Genomic DNA, 14839 nt, shown 5'->3' on the forward strand with positions numbered 1-14839 from the left:
CCATTCTACAATCGCTATGCTGACGCAACTGTAGTATCTGGTCTGGCACTAAGCTACTACGCGATTTTTTGCACAAAAATTTTGCAAATAATTGATTATCAGATCTACATTTTGAAACGGAACATAGTCGTATGACAGATCTCTCTAGGAATGTTTGTACAAAATTTCGTGAGATTCCGCCCAGTGGTTTAGATTTGATGTTTCGGAAGAGAGACATATGTCAATCCATTTTTTTATTGAAAGATATAATAAAGAAACATAATTAAAACACCAAGTCCCCGAGCCAGATGAATTATCCATACGTAGTTAAAATCCACTGCCCAGCCGGAAATCGAACCCGGGGCCCATGAACCGGAGGCCAGGAAGATCATTCAGCAAAGTAACTGGACAATAATAATTCGAACTATGCCTGCCTTGATGATAAGCTACTTACTATGCTACTCAGTTATCAACCCTCTAATAATAATAATAATAATAATAATAATAATAATATAGGTTTCAATCAGGTGCTTCGGACACTGATGACAAGCAATCAAGAAGACGCGCTACGAAAGTGATCTACTCAAAACTCTGTAAATCAATAGCCGTAACGATATCATGAGTCATATAAGACTTCACATATGCACAAAATAAAGAAGTTTGTTGATCACAAAGTCCCAAGTCTCCACATCAGACAACAGGAACAACACGTCTCTTGAACAGAAACGTTAAGTACGGTACAGAATTGACTCCTCAACCATCTTACTTGTTGAATTCGTTTACTTACCTTGTTCCTTGCAAGTCTGCTTAGCTCACAGTCTCTGCTGTGCCTATCCAACCCTCACTTGCCAGGCCCTTTCAGAAAGGTCCATTCTCCCCTCGTGGCTGTGCTACCTGACTCACTAGCGCGGGACGAGACAGCACAGATTGCGTAAGAGGCCAGCGTGGGTTAACCAAGGGGATGAATGGCAGCAGGTTGAAAAAGTTCTCACAGCCACCAACAGATTACACTACCATCAGTCGAGCACGATCTCGCTGAAGAGAAAGAAGAGGTCCGGATAACCGAATTTATACGTAACCGTGAATAAAAAGATATTCAATACACTAGATGTAAAATAAACCTATACAATTAAACGAAAGTCGAAGTGCTACGAACAAACAAAAAATAGTCCTGAGTTAAACCAGAGATATGCAAATAATGCTTGACGAGGAATAAGAAATACAAATTTGAAGATATCAGAAAGACAAAAGGTCCGCCTCTGTGGTGTAGTGGTTAGTGTGATTAACTGACAACCCTGGAGGCCCGGGTTCGATTCTCGGCTCTGTCACGAAATTTGAAAAGAGGTACGAGGGCTGGAACGGGGTCCACTCAGCTTCGGAAGGTCAAATGAGTAGAGGTGGGTTCGATTCCCGCCTCAGCCATCCTCGAAGTGGTTTTCCGTGGTTTCCCACTTCTCCTCTAGGCAAATGCCGGGATGGTGCATAACTTAAGGCCACGGCCGTTCCTTCCCTCTTCCTTGTCCATCCCTTCCAATCTTCGCATCCCCACCAAGGCCCCTTTTCTGCATAGCAGGTGAGGCCGCCTGGGCGAGGTGCTGGTCATCCTCCCCAGTTGTATCCCCCGACCCAAAATCTCACGCTCCAGGACACTGTCCTTGAGGCGGTAGAGGTGTGATCCCCCGCTGAGTCCGAGGGATAAACCAACCCTGGAGGGTAAGCAGAAGAAGAAGAAGAAGAAGAAGAAGAGGAGAAAAAGAAAATATTGGGAAAAATCTTAGGTGCACGTAAGAAAGATGATATTACATTAGACAAATAATTAAGAACTATATAGAAGTAATAATAATAATAATAATAATAATAATAACAATAATAATAATAATAATAATAATAATAATAATAATAATAATAATAATAATAATAATAATAATAATAATAATAATGTGTCTTTGCTGGCAGGACGTGGTGTTTACAGTGCACTGTCTTCTAGTACAGGCTAGAGCATTTTTTTTTAATACTTTCATCCGTCTCTGTCTTATCCTTGGCTTTGACAAAATGAAAGTGACTGAGGTATGAGCGATGCTAGTAATGCCATTCCTTATGCAGCCAGCCCCTGCTATGAATGGTGTGAAAATGTTGCTCATAGGGTCAGTTGGTGCATGCATTTCAGTGGGCTTGGCAGATCGATATGGCTCGGTGAGGAAAGCAACGGAAAACTACCTCGCTCATTTCTCTAGTACGCTTCTTCAGTGATGCCTAGGCCATCTATGACAGCTGATGGCGGAGCTGTTGAGGATCCAACCAGCCTTAGGGCTGAGAACTGAACATACAATAATAATAATATAATATAATATAATATAATATAATATAATATAATATAATATAATATAATATAATATAATATAATATAATATAATATAATATAATTTATTATTATTATTATTATTATTATTATTATTATTATTATTATTATTATTATTATTATTATTATTATTATTATTATTATTGTTGCTCTACGTCCTACTAACTACCATTAGGGCTTTCGAAGGTGCCGAGATACCTGAATTTTGTCCTGCGGGAGTTCATTTACGTGCCAGTAAATCTAGCGACACGAGGCTGACGTATTTGAGCACCTTCAAATACCACCGGACTGAGCCAGGATGAAACCTGCCAAGTTAGAGTCAGAACGCCAGCGCCTCAACCGTCTGAGCCACTCAGCCCGGCAAATATACAGAAAGACTGAGGGCATCTGCCATTTGTAGGTAACTGCGTGTTGTTGTGGTGGAGGATAGTGTTATGTGTAGTGGGTGAGTTGCAGGGATGTTGAAGAGAGCATAAACACCCAGCCCCCGAAACAGTGGAATTAACCAATGAAGGTTAAAATCCCCGACCCGGCCGGGAATCGAAGCCGGGACCCTCTGAACCGAAGGCTAGTACGCTGACCATTCAGCCAACGAGTCGGACACTTAGTAAGAATGAATGAAATAACCTAAGAGAGACACTGTTCTAAAAAATCCCAAAGACAAAATGCACCTACACACTGGAGACACATAAAAATATGAAAGAAGACAACATTTGAGAGGCAGATACAGAACAGACTAACATTCAGACAACGCAAAAGTCGAAGGGTTTTAAGAAGTCTACGCATACAAACATCTGGAATGAGGAGAGCAAAATGCTAGCAAGTGAAATTATGAAGGAGAGGTGGAGGAAGAAGAAAGCTAACACAGTTGTTTAACGTCGACCTTAGTGGGTTCGAACCCCACTGGCGGCAGCCCTGATCATTTCTTTTTTTTTTTGCGTAGTATCCTATTTTCACACCAGGCAAATGCTGGTCTGTACCTTCATTAAGGCCACGGCCACTTTCTTCCCACTCCTAGGTCTTTCCTAACGACGGAAAACCATCTTCAGGGCTGCCGACAGTGGGATTCGAACACACTATCCCCCGGATGCAAGCTCACAGCCGCGAGCTCCTGACCGCACAGCCAACTCGCCCGGTGGTTTCCCATTTGCACACCAGGCAAATGCTGGTGCTGTACCTTAATTAAGGCCACGGCCGCTTCTTACCCACTCATAGGCCTTTCCTGTCCCATCGTCGTCATAAGACCTATCTGTGTCGGTGCAACGTACAGCAAATTTGTAAACAAAAATTATACCAGAAACAAAAAGGATAAAAATCCATCAGAAACAGCTGCAGGATGTAGTAAGTAGGAAAGTATTAAAATTTGATTAATGAAGGAAGCTCGTTTGAAGTGATCCCGTCAGTAAACAGAAGCCTGCTACAAACACAGTATAAGGTAAAACATCATTAATAAGGATCAACTGGGCGGCATTGCCATCCGAGGCAATAAAATTCAAGATTAATTAAAATAATCCAAGTATAAAGTGTACAGGCCATTGACATTTTACGTTTTGGAACAAACTACTTGTATTGGCACTTAAAATCATCATCTTATTCATCTTACAATTCATTTCAATTCTATTCATTTTTATTGTCTATAGAACTTTACAATTGTCGGATAACTTCAAGCTATTCTTCTTGTTCTCCTTCTGTCTCATGTCATTTTGCAATCGGCTCATTTGACATTTGGAGTACTACAAATCCATACATCCATAGAAAAGAAAGAAATGAACGCTTATTCTTCCTATCTTTTAATTTAAAGAACACAGGTTCACCTGTTTATTTTCAGCTCTATAGCCTTCGATGCCCAAGGTTCGATCTCTGGCCGGGCCGAGGGATTTTAACTTCGAACACCTAATTCCCTTGACTGGAGGACTGAATGCTTGTACTGTCCGTAACATCCTTGTAACTTATACAGGACTCAAAACACTGATGATGATGATGATGATGCTTGTAGTTTAAAGGGGCCTAACATCGAGGTCATCGGCCCCTAATGGTACGAAATGAAATGGCAACAAAAAATTCAAAATCATCCACTGACCAAAATAAGAAAATGCCATGAAGAATGAAGGGATAGACATGAACCCAAAAAACAAAAAAGCTATAAACAAACAAACAAATAAACAGTGGATCCGACGCAAAAAAAAAGATCATAATTAATAGTTTTACTGACCAATGGACCACTTATAAAGCATAATACTGAATCGAGGATGCTTGATGTCTAAAGGGGTCCACAATCCACGTCTAAGGCCACACAGAATGGTACATGTCGCGAGTAAAGTAGAACCATGGTATTTGTCATGTTGGGGTACTAATCAAATGTAGCAAAGACTCACGGTGTTCCACACAAGATGGTACTACTCACAAGTATTGTACTTCGTAGAGGTAACGCAGACCTATGGTGTTTCTCACACAATGGCGCCACTCATAGCCAACGCAAACCGATGAGTTTCCTCACCTAGGTGTACTAGTCACGGGTGCCGGTATTCCCGTGGGGTTCCTCACATAGTGTGTACTAATCACAAGCAACGCATACCCACGGTGTTGCTCATATAGTGGTACAACTCACAGGCAACGACCAGCCCCGCGGTGTTGCTCACATGGGTACGACGCACGGGTACTGGAAACCCACAGACCATCCTCTTTGCTGCTACTAATCACAAACCTATTTCGTACCTAATATAGTGGTAGTACTCGCAAGTACAGGCAACCCATGGTGTTCCCCGCGTGATGGTACGAATCAAAAGTAGTTACATGGTTCTAATTCAATCATCCCTTGGTCGCCCCTTTTAGTCGCCTCTTACGATAGGCAAGGGGTACCGTGGGTGTATTATTCGTCTGCGTCCCCCACCCACAGGGGGTAGAGAGAGAGAGAGAGAGAGAGAAAAGAAGAAAGAAGGGATCCGTCACTTCGAAAGATGAAGTAACGGACGAAGAAAGGCAAGGGCCACGAAGGACGTGAAAATGAAAGATTCCCGAGGCCTCGAATGCTCTAATACCGTTGGGGCCGGAAAAGAACAAGAATTGACCAAGGGAGGTCGGACAGGATAGACGAAAGTGAGGAGCCTGGCACAAGTAAGTGGAAGCAATGCCAAGACTGAGCTAAGAGCCCCGTGGTCGCCAATCCACACTCCCAAGTTGAGAGCCCCTTGGGCCCCTTTTACTCGCTGCTTACGACAGGCAGGTGATACCGTGGGTGTATTCTTCATCTGCGTCCCCCACCCACAGAGGGTTGTGCGTTTGGTCCGCGAAAGGTATTTTATTTCCCTCAAGTCCGCCGGCAAGCCGGTTAGGACCCCCCAATCCGCCACCTGGGACGCGCCACGTGGGAGTATCACCTCTCCCCCTGCTACGCCAGCGTAGTAGGTTCGTGAACTCAAAACACTATCCCCACAACAACACTGTATCCTATACACAGTGAGCCTGCGTTACAAGGGATAGCTCACGCTAGCAACAGCAACACTATTGTTATTATTATTTCTGCAAGTTCCTTTACGTCGCACCGACAGGTCTTATGGCGACGGTGGGATAGGAAAGGACTAGGAATGGGGAGGAAGTAGCCATGGCCTCCATTAAGGTACAGCCCCAGCATTTACTTGGTGTGAAGATCGGAAACCACCGAAAACCATCTTCAGGGCTGCCGACAGTGGGTTCGAACCCACGATCTTCCGAATGCAAGCTCACAGCTGAGCGCCCCTAACCGCACGGCCAACTCGCCCGGTTTATTATTGTTTGTTCGTATCGGCCTACTAAGGACCACGTTATTTTGATCTTTGCCCAGAGATCCTTCATTCGTTGCCAGTGTCGCTCATTTCCTCCGTCCACGTTTTTCCCGTCTTCAACTTTGTCCTTTCTTGAAAACCCTGGTGGTCTTTTACTTTCCTCCTGAGTGGGTTGCGTTCTTGTATATCCTCATAATTGACCCCATCTCCTGCTGGTCCACCTTCCACCTCCTTGAACCAAGTCGGCTGGGTAACGATCTGGTTCGATAATCGTGTTCGTTTCATTCTTAGGAAGTGGCCATGAAATGCACTTCTTCTTCTCCGCGTGACTTCCGAGATCTTCTGGACATGAGTGGCTATGCCGACGTCTACATTGGTTTTTTTTTTTTTTTTTTTTTTTTTGCTATGGGCTTTACGTCGCACCGACACAGATACGTCTTATGGCGACGATGGGATAGGAAAGGCCTAGGAGTTGGAAGGAAGCGGCCGTGGCCTTAATTAAGGTACAGCCCCAGCATTTGCCTGGTGTGAAAATGGGAAACCACGGAAAACCATTTTCAGGGCTGCCGATAGTGGGATTCGAACCTACTATCTCCCGGATGCAAGCTCACAGCCGCGCGCCTCTACGCGCACGGCCAACTCGCCCGGTCGTCTACATTGTATTGATGTCAGTTATGAATTGCGTTTTCTCCAAAAGAGATCATATTTGTCTTTAACTGGGTCAAGAATTTTCCTTAAGATCTTTCTTTAATTTCCATTTTTTTCTATCAGGCCTTTCTTGTTCATTGAAAGGTATTCCGCTGCATACAAAGCCTCTGCTTTTATGACAGTGTAATAATGCCTGAGTTTTGCGTTCAAGGACATGAACTTTTTGTTGTAAACGTCTTTGATCAGTAGATAAGCCATTTCCATTTTATTCATGCGCGATGCGAAAGCTGCTTTTTCAGAGATGTTTGGTTCTATCCACTCACCAAGATATTTAAACTTATCTGTCCGTTTGATTGCCCCCTGGTTTACTTTTAGCTCTCTTGGTGCTGGCTTGATGTTAGTTATGAAATGGCCGGACTGAGTGGCTCAGACGGTTAAGGCGCTGGCCTTCTAACCCCAACTTGGCAGGTTCGATCCTGGCTCAGTCCGGTGGTATTTGAAGGTGCTCAAATATACGACAGCCCCGTGTCGGTAGATTTACTGGCACGTTAAAGAACTCCTGCGGGACTAAATTCCGGCACCTCGGCGTCTCCGAAGACCTTAAAGAGTAGTTAGTGGGACGTAAAGCAAATAACATTATTATTATTATTAGTTATGAAATGCGTTTCCTTCGAAGAGATCTCGAGGCCTGCTTTTCCTCTCTGTATTATTATTATTATTATTATTATTATTATTATTATTATTATTATTATTATTATTATGACACCTGTTTACTACTATTATTGTGTAACCTTGTCCACTGCGTTGGTAATTTGAATTTAGAATTTGCTTTTTACGTCACACTGACACAGATAGGGATAGGACAGGGAAGGAATCAAACTTGGCCTTGACTAAGGTACAGTCCATCATTTTGCCTGGGGGTAATGGAAAAACCACAGAAAACCATTTACAGGGCTGCCTACAGTGGGGTTCCAAGCCACTATCTCTGAAAACAAAAACTGAAAATCCGCAGCCTGTTTCCAGTCATTAACCGGGTCAGAAATGGAATGGATGAAGCCCTCACCAAGTGGCGAAGACAGGGATTTTGCCGGCTACCGAAGCCTGCCACACTCCTCTGGGGCAATGATTAATGACTGACAGATGAAAAGAAATCATACTGGAAAATGTTGCTGGAATTAAAGATGACAGCGAAAACAGGAGTACCCGGAGAAAAGACTGTCCCGTTTCCGCTTTGTCCAGCATAAATCTCACAGGAAGTGACCGGGATTTCAACCATGGAACCCAGTGGTGAGGCCGGCGCACTGCCGCTTGAACCATGGAGGCTTAACTATCTCTGGAACTAATTGGAATTAATTGCTGACCTAGCGAGTTGGCCGTGCGGTTAGGGGCACACAGAGTTCGAACTCCACTGTCGGCAGCCCTGGAGATGGTTTTCCATGGTTTCCAGTTTTAATTCCAGGCAAATGCTGGAGCTGTATCTTAATTGAGGCCATGGCCGCTTCCTTCCCACTTCTAGACTTTTCCTGTCCCATCGTCCATATAAGACCTGCCTGTGCGATGTAAAGCAAATTAAACACACAAGAAGAAAGCTGACATTTTCTTAAAACTCGTTACTATTCCTAGGTGCAGCGAAGAGCGTGGATATCGTCAGGCGTAGTCGATAGTCTATAAACGGTGCATTCAATAGTTTTCTTTAATTGTAAAGGCATCAACCTAGAGGCTTGCTGGATCCTCGTAACTCTAGGGATTGAGTTGGCGAGTTCACTACCAATGCCCTACAGTGGATTATGCAAGTTAAACCTAAGCCCAGCAAGAAGGAAAAATTGCAATACAAATGATTTCCAACAGTCTGTGATGATTAAGAACCCGGTCTGCTAAGATAAGCTGAGACAGCACTTAAAACGCGCTGCGGGTTTCAAGATAGATATCATATCTCTCTACTTCATGAAGGGAATGCCAGTAACCCTGGAAAATCTACCATTGTTCCGAATTCACAACATCTCAGTTATCACGAAGTTAGAGATTAAAGACATGAAGATAATAATTATTATACAGCAATGTAATAATATTAATACATTATTTAGCGAATGGCATAAAATCTACATGTATTCAATTGAATACATTATTACAATAGCAAGAAAAGAATTCCAAATCAGGATGTTCAGCCCTTCCATCCACTCTAATACTTCTTCTGGTGATATAAGAAAGTCAGCCTAGTAAGAGCGACATAAGTTCAGTGGTTTACAGGAACCCTGTTGTGTTAAATAAATAAATTAAATAAATAAATAGGCTAAATAATAGTGCAAAGTCAATTTGCCTATTTCCTAGGTGACAATATAGTAATTGTTATATTTCACATATTCTTTCATTCTCATATTCACCTTCATCTTCTATTTAATAATTTATACTGTCCACCCTTCAGTCCCACCTACAGACATGGGATCGGGGTTGAAGGTACGGCGGTTTTTACGAGCGGATGCCCTTCCTGACGCATACCTCAGTTGAGGAGTTAATAAAGATGAAATGAATGATGGCAGTGAGAAACTGAGATTATCAAAAAAATATTTGCGCCCTTGTGAACATAAATGTAATCGCCTAGGGTGGACTACACCTCGGCGCGTGTGTTTAAGGGGTAAGAGGAAGTACAACGAGATACTATACCCTCTTAACTCTGATTGTACGAGAAAGAGATCTGACTTTTCTGAGAAGAAATATACCGCTAAAGGGTTCACGATTGGCTTCAAAATGTAACACTTCCTAGACCTCGCCACCAGGAGATAACAAGCAGTGACAACGCGAGATCGGATAGGAAAGATTCTATGGCATTGAAACTCAGCTAAGGGTCCCGTGGTACCATCCAGTACGAATAAGATGAAGGATCTTGAAGGATTGCAACAGGCAGAGAATAACTGGAATTTATTCTCCCTCATACTCACAGCGGTTACTGAACTAGACAGAATGAAATCCTATAACCTGTCTTCCAGTCAATGGGATGAATGAAGACCCAACTTGCGGCGAGGATAGGAATTGTGCCGGCTGCCGAAGCCTGTCGCACTCCTCTGGGGCAATGATTAATGGCTGAGAGATGAAATGAAATGATAGTAGAGAGTGTTGCTGGAATGAAAGAAGACAAGGAAAACCGGAGTACCCGAAGAAAAACCTGTCCCGCCTCCGCTTTGTCCAGCACAAACCTCGCATGGAGTGACCAGGATTTGAACCACGGTATCCAGCGGTGAAAGGCCGGCGCGCTGTCGCCTGAGCCGTGGAGGCTACTGAACTAGACAGGCAGGTGTTAATTTTTTTAGTTGGGCTTAATGGCTATGACCCGAAGAAAACGGGTTTGATGTTGACTCAGACCGGTAGTATTTGAAGGTGTTCACATCTAAATGCCTCATGTCAATAAACACAATTCTGGCGCCCTGCTGCCACCGAAAACCGCAATAGTAGTTGATAGGACGAACAGCTTAATATGCCTTAACCCGAACCCTCCGTTCAAGACTTACTATACATCCATAGAAGTAACATATCCTGGAGAAAGATCAAGTATCTGTGTCTAACCTTTTCTTTACAACCTGCTTTATATCTCACTGACATTGTGAAGATGGGGCAAGGAAGGGCTAGAAACGGGAAGGAAGCGACCGTGCAGCCCCAGCATTTGCATGGTGTGAAAATGGAAAAGTACGGAAAACCATGTTCAGGACTGCTGACAGTGGGGTTCGAAGCCACTATCTCCCGAATGGAAGCTGATAGCTACGTAACCCAAACCGCACAGCCACTTGCTCGGGGTCGGAGATGAAGAGAAATGAATTTACATATCATGTTTTCCGGTCGGATGCCCTTCCTGACGCCAACCTTAGTTGAGAAGATAATGAGGATGAAATAAATTATTAAGTTGGGTAAGGAAGTGGAAGGGATCGGCTGTAGCCTATTAATAGGAAGTCCCGGCACTTGCTTGGAAGTGAAAATGGGAAACCACAGAAAACCATTCTTAGGACAGCCGACGGTGGGGATCGAACCCACGCGTCTCCCGAATGCAGAGCTTGGCAACATAGCCGTAACGCGTTAACACGCGCGAGCAGAGATGAATCAAGTATATGTGACAGAAATGTGTTTTTTATTGTAATGTACCTCACTGCGTTGTCTGCTAGAGTCATATCAAGGGCAATTACAAACCAAACTAGATACCGTGGTGCCGAAAGCTAGTCCCACAGGAGCTATTTCCGTGCCAGTAAATCTACCGACACGAGGCTGACATATATGAGCACCTTCAAATACTAACGGACTGAGCCAAGATCGAACTTGTCAAGTTGGGGGCAGACGGACAGTGCCTCACCTGTCTGAGCCACTCAGCCTGGTTCTCGAACTACCGTAACTCGGAAAGTCTTTATCGGAGTCACTCCTGTATTCCAGCACACGATATTGCTGCCCACGATTTGATGTAGAAGTTCCAAAAACACCGAGATACCGAGGTACTAGATATTGTCCCGGGTAAGTTCTTTCACGTACCAGTAAGTCAGCCAACTTTTTTTTTTCTTTTTCTTTTTTCAATTTGCTCTACGTCGCACCGATACAGGTAGGTCTTATGACGACAATAGGGTAGGAAAGGGCTAGGAGTGGAAAGGAAGCGGGTGTGCCCTTAATTAAGGTACAGCCCCAGCATTTGCCTGGAGTGAAAATGGGAAACTACGAGAAACTATTTTCAGGGCTGCCAACAGTGGGATTCGAACCCTCTATCTCCCGGATGCAAGCTCACAGCTTCGCACTCCTAACCGCACGGTCAACTAGCTCGGTCTACCGACTTGAGACTGGCAATATGAGCACCTTCAAATAGGTACAACTGGACGGAGCTAAAATCGAACTCGTCAATTTAAGCTGAGAAGTTCAGCGGCCTACCGTCTAATCTTTTTCATCCCAAAAAACACAAACACACCAGAACACTCATCGAAGCCACACAGGTATCAAACTAGGTATCTTAACGCGTACAGGGGCAATGACCACAGTGCTCCAGGGCCCTAACATAATAATAATAATAATAATAATAATAATAATAATAATAATAATAACCCCAGCCAGATGTAACCACCTGACATGTCTTTCCTTTACAAGTTGTTTACATCACACCGACACAGATAGGTCTTACGGCGACGAAGGGACAGGAAAGGGTAGGAGTGAGAAGGAAGCAGCCGTGGACTTAATTAAGGTACAGCCCCAGCATTTGTCTGGTGTGAAAATGGGGAACCATGGAAAACCATCTTCAGGGATGCCGACAGTGGGGTTCGAACCCACTATCTCCCGAATACTGGATACTGGCCACACTTAAGCGACTGCAGCTATCGAGCTCGGTCACCTGACAATTCTTCCAATTACGGGTTGTAAAATCGGCCCTTTTCGACCCATTCTACGAAAACATCGTCGTGTTTCCTTTACGTGCAGAGTGGTGTTCGGGTAAAATTAATTAATTAATCATTACTTCCTCACACACATAGAAAGTCTGCGGGGACCCTTAAGCTCCGGGCCCACCGGCATTGTGGGCATTTCAGGCTCTAAAGTTACGCCATTTATTTATTTATTTATTTATTTATTTATTTATTTATTTATTTATTTATTTATTTATTTATTTATTTATTTACTTCAACATTGCCTTTAACAGAAGTTACCTCCATTTTAAAAAGACAGTACAAGCACATATATACAACATTTAAGAAACATAAAAAGGTTGCAAAAGGGAGAATAGAACTAAATGAGTCTGTCTCGCAGACAAATAAAGCATCTTTATCTACAAACATAATTTGTTTTCAAATTGTAATAAGCGTATTCTTTAATATTATCAGTGATAAAACACATTAATAATTTAATACTCGACTCATAAGTTTACAATGAAGTGATGTATATAGCAATATATTGAAATATCTAGTAAAGGCAGCTTAAAACTAACCAAAAAGAAATTTCACAAATCAGATATATGTACACCAATGTGAAACAAAAATTCGCAAATTGCAACTGCAAAATCAATATTATTAACTTTTAAGGCTGTTTGATTAAACTGTTCACATATTCTCACCAATGGTGAATTTCTTTGACAGCGGACATGGAACGTCCATAGTAGAATGGTTGCCGTGTCTTCAAATGAGTTATATTACACTGAAGTTCACCCTAGCAAGTAAATCACTATAATCTATTATGCCATTTTTTATTTTATACAGAAGTACTTGCTGATTAACTTGTCTTCGATTCATAAGAGTGGGGAATTTAAATTCCCCGAGTAAGTCTAAGAGATTCTTCCATTTAGAAGTAGAACTTTTGTGAGTTTTATAGTATAGTATCTCACTGGAGCTCTCTGTGGAGAGATAAGGAGAACGCGTGGTATGCCGTGATTTTACCATTATCATTTCCTCAGAAGTCAGCGAGTCAACAGAAACAGCCAAACATGATAAGAGATTCAATGGGAGTTGCAGCGGCAAATATTTTCCATCCTAGATGCCTGTGTTAATCAAGGTCGAAAAACAGAATGAGCTTTAATGTCGCAGAATGGAATCACGCTTGGACAACAGCAACGGCGCCTAGAGTTTTGCCATGGCACGGTAGGAATGTTTTGAGCTGAGTCGGTAAGCATGTAATTATTTTATGACTTTTGATATCGTCCGCCTCGGTGGTGTAGTGGTTAATGTGATTAACTGCTACCCTCGGAGGCCCGGGTTCGTTTCCAGGCTCTGCCACAAAATTTGAATAATAATAAATGATATTTGCTTTACGTCCCACTAACTACTTTTACGGTCTTCGGAGACGCCGAGGTGCCGGAATTTAGTCCCGCAGGAGTTCTTTTACGTGCCACTAAATCTACCGACACGAGGCTGTCGTATTTGAGCACCTTCAAATGCCACCGAACTGAGCCAGGATCGAACCTGCCAAGTTGGGGTTAGAAGGCCAGCGCCTTAACCGTCTGAGCCACTCAGCCCGGCACAAAATTTGAAAAAATGGTACGAGGACTGGAACGCTGTCCATTCAGCCTCGGGAGGCCAACTGAGTAGAGGGGGGGGGGGGGGGTCGGTTCCCACCTCAGCCGTCCTCGAAGTAATTTTCCGTCATTTCCCACTTCTCGTCCACTCAAATGCCGGGATGGTACCTAATCTAAGGCCGAGCCACTTCCTTGTCTATCCCTTCCAATCTTCCCATCTTCCACAAGGCCCCTCTTCACCATAGCAGGCGAGACCGCCTGGGCGAGTTACTGGTCATCCTGCGCAGTTGTATCCCCATGACCGAAAGTCTCACGCTCCAGGACACTGTCCTTTAAGCGGTAGGCGTGAATCGGTGAGTCCGAGAGGAAAATCAACCCTGGAATATAAGGATTAAGAAAGAAAGAAACTGCTGACATCGTGATATTCACCACTGGTACCGCTATTTTACGATGTATCCGTTCCACGTCGACGTAACTTCATTTCAAAAATGTCGGCTCCGTGGATAAATCGTTTGTGAGCTGGCCTTTTTTTTTGTTGGGGCTTTACGTCGCACCGACACAGATAGGTCTTATGGCGACGATGGGATAGGAAAGGCCTAGGAGTTGGAAGGAAGCGGCCGTGGCCTTAATTAAGGTACAGCCCCAGCATTTGCCTGGTGTGAAAATGGGAAACCACGGAAAACCATCTTCAGGGCTGCCGATAGTGGGACTCGAACCTACTATCTCCCGGATGCAAGCTCACAGCCGCGCGCCTCTACGCGCACGGCCAACTCGCCCGGTGAGCTGGCCTTTGATCGAAGGGGTCCTGGGTTCGATTCCCGACCGGGTCGGGGATTTTATTTATTAGTTAATTCCGAACGTTCGAGAGCTGGGTGTGTGTTGCCGTCTTCAGCATTAGAATTCATTCTCACAGCCGCTCCGGTCACCTATCACGCGTCAAGTCGAAATACCTGCACCAGGCCTCTCCGGAGGCCACATACCTGCCATTAGACCATTATTTCAATAATTCCACAGGCATTACCCGGATATTTGAGCTGTGTGCTCAGAGACAGTATAAAATGATAATTCATTCTTCGCTGGTGATATCACGATCATTACTGGAACATCTGACTAGGCGATCCATAACTTAATGGTGGA

At 43.7% G+C, this 14839-nt stretch overlaps 1 protein-coding gene across 2 annotated transcripts in view; it reads right to left on the reverse strand.

Annotated features, from left to right (window-relative positions):
- The window catches only part of fdl (fused lobes), a 244060-nt gene that overhangs the window by 207803 nt on the left and 21418 nt on the right, over positions 1-14839 (reverse strand). Inside the window, exon 1 of one of the 2 annotated variants that reach the window (XM_067147684.2) lies at positions 767-850. The exons of the other annotated variant lie outside the window; for it this stretch is intronic. The gene's annotated coding sequence lies outside the window, so the exon portion shown is untranslated. Of the gene's footprint in view, positions 1-766; positions 851-14839 lie in introns of those variants that run through there. 2 annotated transcript variants of the gene reach the window in all.

The sequence above is a fragment of the Anabrus simplex genome, chromosome 5, assembly GCF_040414725.1.
Source record: "Anabrus simplex isolate iqAnaSimp1 chromosome 5, ASM4041472v1, whole genome shotgun sequence".
Lineage (NCBI taxonomy): Eukaryota > Metazoa > Arthropoda > Insecta > Orthoptera > Tettigoniidae > Anabrus > Anabrus simplex.